This window comes from Macrobrachium rosenbergii, chromosome 9, assembly GCF_040412425.1.
Source record: "Macrobrachium rosenbergii isolate ZJJX-2024 chromosome 9, ASM4041242v1, whole genome shotgun sequence".
In the NCBI taxonomy this organism is placed as follows: Eukaryota; Metazoa; Arthropoda; class Malacostraca; order Decapoda; family Palaemonidae; genus Macrobrachium; species Macrobrachium rosenbergii.
This window is the reverse complement of record NC_089749.1, coordinates 14,040,162-14,050,161: the sequence shown is the minus strand read 5'-3', so window position 1 is coordinate 14,050,161 and position 10,000 is coordinate 14,040,162. Positions and strand designations below refer to the sequence as shown.

The 10,000-nt window shown below is 36.8% G+C and overlaps 1 pseudogene; it reads left to right on the top strand.

The window, feature by feature from the left end:
- Positions 1-7,081, top strand: part of LOC136841471 (neuropeptide Y receptor type 2-like) — a 154,650-nt pseudogene extending 147,569 nt beyond the window's left edge.
- The last annotated feature ends 2,919 nt before the right edge of the window (positions 7,082-10,000 follow it).

The window sequence follows — 10,000 nt, the reverse complement described above, 5'->3', positions numbered from 1 at the left end:
CTCTCTCTCTCTCATCAGTATATGTTTGGAACAGGGAGACGGAACTGTCACTCGTCCATCAACTCGAATTGATATTGTGATGGCTACGGGTTTGATCTTGGGACTCAGTCCTCTTATTAAAGATATTCATGAGACGGTCGAGGTATAAGTTGTAGTGTTCAATAGGTCTCGGACGCAAATAGTGTCGGGGGACTTTCGTAATTTGAATGTGGATGTAGGGAAAGGTGGTATCATCAACAGTGTTGGTTTAATACATTTTAGATATGTTTGTTTAATTCCTTAAATTTATTATGTGTGCGTATATGTATATATATATATATATATATATATATATATATATATATATATATATATATATATATATATATATATATATATATATATATATATATATATATATATACTCACACACACACACACATATATATATACATATATACAATGGACGTCTTGTATATGAAAACGTATATACTTTTTAAAAAAGTAAAAAAATGATCCGAAGTTTCTTCTGCGCAATCGAGTTTTCTGTACAGCCGCTACAGCGTATAATCAAGGCCACCGAAAATAGATCTATCTTTCGGCGGTCTCGGTATAATGTTGCATGAACCACGGGCCATGAAGCTTTAACCACGGCCCGGTGGTGGCCTATCCTATATTGTTACCAGAAGCACGATTAAGGCTAAGTTTAACCATAAATAAAATCAAAACAACTGATGCCAGAGGGCTGCAATCTGGTGTGTTTGATGGTTGGAGGGTAGATGATCAGCATACCAGTTTGCAGCCCTCTAGCCTCAGTAGTTTTAAAGATCTGAGGGAGGACAGAAAAAGTGCGGACGGACAGACAAAAAGCCATCTCAATAGTTTTCTTTTACAGAAAACTAATAAAAAGCGCAAAGATTGTGAATGCTGGTTGTGAGCCATACAACAAGCTCTCTCTCTCTCTCTCTCTCTCTCTCTCTCTCTCTCTCTGATATATATATATATATATATATATATATATATATATATATATATATATATATATATATATATATATATATATATTATATATATAGTATATATAGAGAGAGTATATATATATACAGTAATCAATTCATTTCAAAAGTAGTTGTTTATATATCAGTACGTAGTAATCAGTGTATTTTCCTCCGGTGAAATTATACAACACCTCAGTAAACCATCAAGTGCAGAAGATACTAACTGTAAGAAACCATTTGTATTATTAAGCTGACAAGAAAAACTGAACTGCCTCTGAAATAAACAGACCTGGTATTTTAAATGTGTGCATCATAAAAATAGGAAGAAGGAAAATTTATTCTGGAAAACTGGAAAATTAAATTTAATGAAAAAGTGTTTGTGTATAAATATATATATAATATAAATATATATATATATATATATAGCAGGTTTATATTTATATATATATTATATATATATATGATATATATATATATATATATATATATATATATATATATATAAATCCAGTATCATCATTGCAATTCATGAGGCGTAAAAGCGCAAAATTACTGCTTGCGTTGCTTGATTGAACGCAAAGAGCATTTTGACCAACAAATGAAAATGAAAGAGGGGGCGAAAATACCTTTGTATATATATGTGTGTACGTATATGACAATAAAACCTTATGCAAATTATTGGGAGCCCTGTTTGAATTTCATCAAGACTTGATAGAGACGAAATAAAAAAAAAAAGAAATGAAATGGGATATTGCAGCAGGTTTGCGCTTAGGTAATATTTGAGGCTGGAGATGAGGCTTCGTTGCCATTGAACAAAAGAGATAGAATTGTCGTTCCAGTGTTTTGATTGTAATCTTTTGTTTTCATGAGATTGCGTGTGTGTGTGTGTGTATGCTGGGACACATAATGGTCTCCACACACCCCACATACATTCTTATATGTGTGTGTACATATATATGTATATATATATATATATATATATATATATATATATATATATATATATGCTTTAAAAATCACAGTAGATACGTGACTTCAGTGTATAAGCGAATCCCAAGGAAAATGACAGGCAGAAGTTCAGACAAAGCGCTTTCACGTTTATTAACGCATCGTCTGGGCACAAATGAGACACAGCTGAAAAGGAGGTTACAAGTGAACAAAAAGAACAAGAACACCAGATGGTCAATTGTCTTTTGGTAGTAAACAGAAAGATAATCCAGGATAATCCAGGATCAAATGGTCAGATGAGTTAACTAAACCATAGACCCTAATTTCTGTATCTCTTGTACATTGGGCTTAGGCTTTATTTACATATACATACAAACATATATTTATATATATATATATATATATATATATATATATATATATATATATATATATATATATATTAAGCCATTTCACCTAATACAGGGTTGGCTCCAGAGAAAACAAGTACAACAGGTCACTGCCATATTCTTACTCTGAATACTGAACCAGAATGAAATCTCCTTGCAAGAAACTTTCACAGAATTGATCTTCTTGAAACTTAATATAAAAAGAGACAACACCTATTGCCCTCATTTATTACTTATCAAGGCTGAAAGAAGACATTTCCTATGCATCTAGTCTGAAAGAAGACATTCCTTATACACCTTTTTAGTTTTCTGAAAAGAAAACTATTGTGCTGGCTTTGTCTGTCCGTCCGTACTTTATTCTGTCCGCACTTTTTCTGTCCGCCCTCAGATCTTAAAAACTACTGAGGCAAGAGGGCTGCAAATTGGTATGTTGATCATCCATCCTCCAGTCATCAAACATACCAAATTGTAACCCTCTAGCTTTCTCAGTAGTCTTTATTTTATTTAAAGTTAAAGTTAGCCATGATCGTGCTTGTGGCAACGCAACAACACAGGCCACCACGGCCGGCTGAGAGTTTCATGGACCGCGGCTCATACACTTTTATACCGAGACCACCGAAAGATAGACCTATTTTCGGTACCCTTTATTATATGCTGTAGCGGCTGTACAGAAAACTCGATTGCTCCGAAGAGACCTCGGCGCATTTTTCACTTGTCTTCATTAGGCGTCGGAGTATTCCAGCAATCGTTTAGATCAAAGTGACGAGGGAGCCGTCGTCTGCAAGAGATTCTATTCTGTGACGACCCTTCTTCTTAATTAAAATAGGACACGAGTTTCTAAACATATTGCAGACATTTTTCCTCGTGCCCGAATTCCAGCTCACGTGAGAATTTTGCGAGAATTTCGTCTGAAGTATTTTCGTCAGTGTGTTTATTCACTCTTCGTTAAGGAGGGTGTGTTTTTTTTTTAGGTGTTTTATGTGATACTGTTATTCGTTTGTTTGTCTGGTTGCATGTGATTTTTTTTTTAGTTTACAGTTTTCAATTATCTTCTCTTATCTCTTATTTACTTCCTCCGGTTTTCCTTATCTTATTCTGGACCTCCTCTTTCTCCTTCTCATTATACACCTTGCCATTCTCCTTCTTTCAGTCTCTACTTATCTCCTTCTTTTCATCTTAACTTTCTCTCCTTTCCCTCCATCTCATTTCTCCCTCAGTTCTACACCCTCCCTAATTATTTTTCTGGTCCACCCCTATTCCTTATCCTTCTCTCTCCTCCAATCTTTACTTTTCTCCTTATTATCGTCTTCACTTTCTCTCCTTTTCCCCTCTATCTCCTTCCTCCCTCTATTCCATCCCCCCCCAATTCTTTTGGTTCCTCCTCCTCCACTCCCTTTACTCCTCAAAGTGATCCCCCAACATCTTTTAAAGGTTATTTCTTTCAATCTATCCATCCTTTTTCGCCTTTACAATCTTTGTCTTCCACTCCTTTTCTGTTTCACCCTCCTCCTCCTCCCTCCTCTGTCTTTTTTTTTTTCCTCCTCCTCCTCCTCCTCCTCCTCCTTTTTACTCCATTTTCAACTCCTCCTCCTCCTCCTCCCTCCTCCTCCTCCTCCTCCTCCTCCCTCCTCCTCCTCCTCCTCTCCTTCTCCCCTTCCATTCCCATTCCATTTTCACTCTCTCCTCCTTCTGTCCTTTTCCTCCTCCTGCTTCCATTCCATTCCATTTTCACTCTGTCCTCCTCTCCGTCCTTTTTACTCCTCCTCCTCCTCCTCCTCCTCCTCCTCCTCCTCCTCCTCCTCCTCCTCCTCCTCTCGTGGCTTCCTTAATGCCCTCGAAAAATCCCCCGGCTGCAGGAGATGTTGTCAAGTTCAGACCCTCGTGATAGTCCCCTGCCAATCCTTAGTTCAGATGGGCAGATAATGTTCTGAGAACCTGAGGGTGGAAATAGACGGTCGAGGTAAATCATTATGATGACAGGAAATTCGGTTAATAAGGGAAAAAATACCACGGGCAAAATGTGGTCGAGAGTGAAGTTTAAAATCAAAAAAACAAAAGCCGTGAGTGAGTGGATGTGCGATTGATTAAAGGTCATGGGTAGAAAGTGTCTGCTTTTTTTTTTTTTGTATTTGAGCTGTATGTGAAGTGTTGAAAGTTTTTTTTTATTTTAGCTGTATGTGAAGTGTCATAATGATGTATACAGTTCAAGTACGGATATAAATGGCATCGAGAGTGAATTTTGTTTTTAAAGACATGACTGGATATGTGATTGATTAAAGATCACGGGTAGAAAGTTTTTATCTTTTTAATTTGAGCTTTGTATGAAGGGTTATAATGATGTAAGGTTCAGTTGCATATAGAAATGGCATCAATTTGATAATTATTACGAACTCATAGATAAAAGTTGAAATCAGTCAAGGGGTGATGTGATTAGTTAAAGGTCATGGGTAGAAAGTGTCTTTTTTTTTTTTTTTTTGTATTTGGGCTGTATGTGAAGCGATATAATGATGTACAGTTCAAGTACAGATATAAATGTCATCGAGAGTGAATTTGTTTTAAAGACATGACTGGATATTGTGATTGATTAGAGATCATGGGGGGAGGGGGAGTACCTTTTCCTTTTTTTCTTTTTAGTTTGGGCTTTGTATGAAGGGTTCTAATGATGTACAGTGAAGTACAGATGTAAATGGCATCAGGAGTGATTTTAGTTTTCCGCACAAGAAAACTATTGAGATAGCTATTTGTCTCTCCGTCCGCACTTTTTCTGTCCCACCCTCAGATCTTAAGAACTACTGAGGCTAGAGGGCTGCAAATTGGTATGTTGATCATCCACCCTCCAATCATCAAACATACCAAATTGCAGCCCTCTAGCATCAGTAGTTTTTATGTTATTTAAGTTTAAAGTTAGCCATAATGGTGCGTCTGGCAACGGTATAAGACAGGCCACCACCGAGCTGTGGTTAACTTTCATGGGCCGCGGTTCATACAGCATTATACCGAGACCACCGAAAGATAGATCTATTTTCGATGGCCTTAATTATACGCTCTACAGAAAACTCGATTGCACTGAAGAAACTTCGGCTCATTGTTTACTTGTTTATTTTAAAAATTACGATAAGAAATTACAGGTAAAAGTCACAAAAGAAAATTTTTAGAAGAGAAAACTTAGATTTAATTGTGTATATGATATTGACATGGATTACATGAAAAATCATTGATGAATACAGTATACAAATGAAGTTCAGGAAGACTTGGAATTAATTGAGTATATGATAGTGATATAGAATAGGTAAAAAAAATCATTAATGAAGATACCATGAATTAAGTTTAGAAGTAAGAAAATAAATATGAATATGACTTAAGTTTAAAGCCCAACATAATCTCGGATAAAGCATACAAACCTCTCAAAAAATAATTGATGAAAACACCCCATGAATTAAGTTCAAAAACAAGGAAATATATTTGAATATAACTTACGTTTAAGCCCCTCCATAATCTCGCATTCAAATATTAATTCCACCGATAAGATAACACATCAATACATTAGAATATGATACATGTTTAAGGCCCGACGCAATCTCCTGTTAAAACGTACAAACCTCATAACCAGCAATCACACAAACACCCTCTTGTTCTCTCATGCACAAACGTACTCATTATACACCCCGTCTTGCTTGTTATCATCGGGGCAGAAATGAATGCTTTAAGGGGTTCCTTTACGTTTACCTGCTTCGTTATTGTGGTCACTCGCCGGTATCACGTTTCTCGCAATGAAGAACCCTCTCTCTCTCTCTCTCCTCCGACGGAGGAGGAGGGGAAGATTGCTTCCGAGTGAATGGTCGTCGATGCCGTTCTGTAATGACGGAGGATTGGGGACGATTATTCTGAAGGAATACTGTGCCAAATAACAGTCTGCGGTTTTCCAGCGTTATCATTATTATTGTAATGATGGAGGATTAGGGACGATTATAAGGGAATACTGTGCCTAATAACAGTCTGCGGTTTCAGTGTTGTTATTATTATTATTATTATTATTATTATTATTATTATTATTATTATTATTATTATTATTATTATTGTTGATGATTCTAAGGATGTTAACATCTATGTTTATTGTCTAAGTTAATGATCGACAAGCATACAGGAAACAGTTACTTTGGAAACTTATGCTCTCTCTCTCTCTCTCTCTCTCTCTCTCTCTCTCTCTCTCTCTCTCATAATTTGGAAAATTTTCTATCAGAAAAAAAAGACTATTATAGTTGCTCATCAACACATTGTGTAAATTAACGCTGAATAAACTTAACATGGTTTAAAAAAAGTAAGATTTAAACTTTGTTATTTTAATGTACTGTAATTTACTTTTGTACAGACCTAGGGCTAAGAACTGACATTTTGTAACAGGTTCCATTGGCCTTTACAGTTAGAATTGCCTTGAAATAAATGAAAATCGTTGTTCACAAATGTTTCCTGTAGTTCTCTCTTAAAGTCTCTCGTGTTCGTAAATGTCATTTTGGTGCAATAAATAAGCTAACACATAGTTAGCAATGACCGCCAATCAATTTTGTTATGAATTTGAAGATGAAAATTCAATTATGAGTCTAAAATACGTTCCTTGTATTTTGTCTCCCTTCAGGTGCCAGCTGGAGAGAAACCAAGGAGGCGAACGGTCAGAAAACCGATGACGTCCAAGGGTCCACCCTTCGGGACGCCACCTGCGAGATGACAGGTAGCGAGAACGACGTCCAGAGAAGCCAGGTTGTAGCGGAAGAAGCCCCAGAGGCTCTCCCCAGGGGGGATGAGGAGGATGCCCCCAAGGGAAAGATGGACGGGGAAGATGTGCAGGGTACACCGGGGGAGCAATTAGCTACCCAGTGCCGGGTATACGATACCCCGGAACAGGTAGAAAGCGATGGGAAAGGTGACACTGTCCCAGTGGAACAGCCAGGTGACGAAGGTGCTGAACATATACCTATGGGACCTCTCGATGTGGAAACCCCAAAGGACGTCCCTGTGGAACAATCAGATAAGGAGGAGGAAGAAATCAGCCCTTTGGAACTGCCCACCCTCGCCAGAGGCGCAGGCAGTCAGGCTGAGAAAAGTGGCGTGCTCGGACTTCAAGGAGGAGCTGAAGAAATATCCATGAAGTACCTTGGAAGAACTGAAGAAGTCTCCATTCTTCCCGTGAGTCCACCCCCTGAGGAGATAGCCGTGAGTGAGACCAACGTAGATGAGACTATAGAGGTCCCAAAGACCGCTCTGGTCTCTCAGACCACAGAGGCAGATCTGCACTGCGAAGATACGTCGGACTGAGGAACGCCGCGCTGCCCCCTTTTGTTCTGTATAGCCATTGCTCCATTTTTTCCTGTATATCTGAAATGTGCCTGTACTGTTCGGTAGTTCTCCTGGACGCAGTGCAATGCCAAAGCACAAGAAGGACCTTGTTTTTCAAGTCTCTTAAATGTGCCTGTATTGTGATCGAATTGTTTCAACATGAAAGCGTTGTCTCCTTCTGCAGACTAAGAGAAATGGTCTCTGTGTGCCTCCTCCTCCTCTTCCTCCTCCTCCTCCTCCTCCTCCTCCCCTCCCCTCCTCCTCCTCCTCCTCCTCCTCCTCCTCCTCCTCCTCCTCCTCCTCCTCCTCCTCCAACGCCTTCTTCCCGCCTCCTTCTCTCTCCAGCTCGGAAAAATACGAACGACTGCTCTCCTCCGACAATAAAAAAGCAATTTGCCTCACCGTTGTGTAATGATAAGAGTCCTTCTCTACGATTAACTATAATACCATCACATTGCTGTCACATAATAAAGACAAAGTTATAAGACAGTGACACCGAGAAAAGAAAAGAGAACCATATTCGATGCCTTTTTGAGATTTGTTGTGAACAGACTTGTAAATAGACAAACTTTTTTTTTTTTTAAGTACATGTAAGAGTTGATACTTTATATACATTCTGACGCGAGTTCATTTTGTACTTGCTGTCGACGCGTTTTTTCATTTGTCCGCTTCGATACGAAAACCGCACTTATTTCAGTGGTGCTAAGCATTATTATCATTATACTCATTACATAATATATACTGTTGACCCGTGAAAGAGGAAATGAAATTTAAAAAATAAAAAAAAATTCCGTTGTGCAATTTTTTTGATGAAGTTGTTCCATAATATCTTAAGGTGTTGTTTGTATTCATACTGGTATCCATATGCTTAAAGAAGTATCGCAGACTTGCACGTGATTTCATTTGTCAGCTGAAGGGCCACAAGGTATATGTTTACGAGAGGAGCGACTGAGTGCCAAGTACTTTCTTGTATTTTAAACATCTCTGAGGCTTTGACAGGTATATGTATATGTATATGTATATATATATATATATATATATATATATATGTACATATATATAATATATATGTTATATATATAATATATATATGTATACATAATATGCATATTATATATATGTATTTGTGGTATATGGATTTTGTATATTAAATATACCTGGGTGGCCACCTGAAATGCTGAAATGAAAAAAAAAAATATATAAAGCTGTGAATGTGAATCTAAGCTACAGGAAAGGAAAGAATTTTTGTTTTGTTTCATCCATTGGGAAAAAAAATAAGCGAAAGCTGAACCATATATAATATATATTTGACAATAATTTATTTTCATATTGTAATTTTATAAGATGACAGTTCCTGGTTAGTTTGTCTTGCGAGGTATTTAGCCGTTAAGTGTCACACCAGATGATTATACAAAAATAATGGAGAAAAATTAAATACTTGTATATCTATTTTACTTGGGGTGGGGGGGCGGGAAGGTTACGTTGGGGTCATATGAAAGGTATTTGTCTTTTTAATAAAAGAAGATTTTAATTATATAAAAGCTCACCTTCCTTGTTCATAATATTTTAGAGTCTATGAAAAGAGATCTGTTGCTCTGTAAACAAAAACTACAAATTTCAGGTTCGTTCCGAATGAAGACGTTTGCGATAATGTGATTTTCTGAGCAAGAGATAAAAAAATCCAGTTGCTTCAGATTTCAGTTGGTTTGTTGTTTCTGAAGTTGGCAGCTGCTGCTGTTTCTGATTACTGTGAAAGATCTTGGTGTTCTCTGTTAATAATTCTGACATGTCCTTCGGTTTGTGGTACATTGCAGATTCATACGAAAAAATGCCTTGCTGGGCATTTCTTGATTTAGGAGTTGATGTGTGTGGGATTTCATAGATTGTCATTCCTACCCGGTATTATTTATTTATATATGTACATATTTTATATATATATATATTATATGTTTGTATGTATGTATGTATGTACACATTTATATATTATATATGTATATATATATATATATATATATATATATATATATATATATATATCTCTCTATATCATATATATATTTTGTACATACACATTTGCATACACACACCACACACACACACACACACGCACATATATATAAAATCTCCCTTTACACGAGCACCATAAGGAACGACAGTGATTAATGGCTTAAATATTTCAAAGGATAAAAATGCCTCTCATATTTAATCAGATGAAATCTCGTGGGAGGCAGACAAAGATGAAATAAAAAAAAAAAAGACAAGGGTGTTATGCGTTTTATGATGAGAGGGGAAGGGATGAGTTATTAAATAACGTAAAGGGGTAAAACGGAACATTTTTATGCATATAAAATTCAC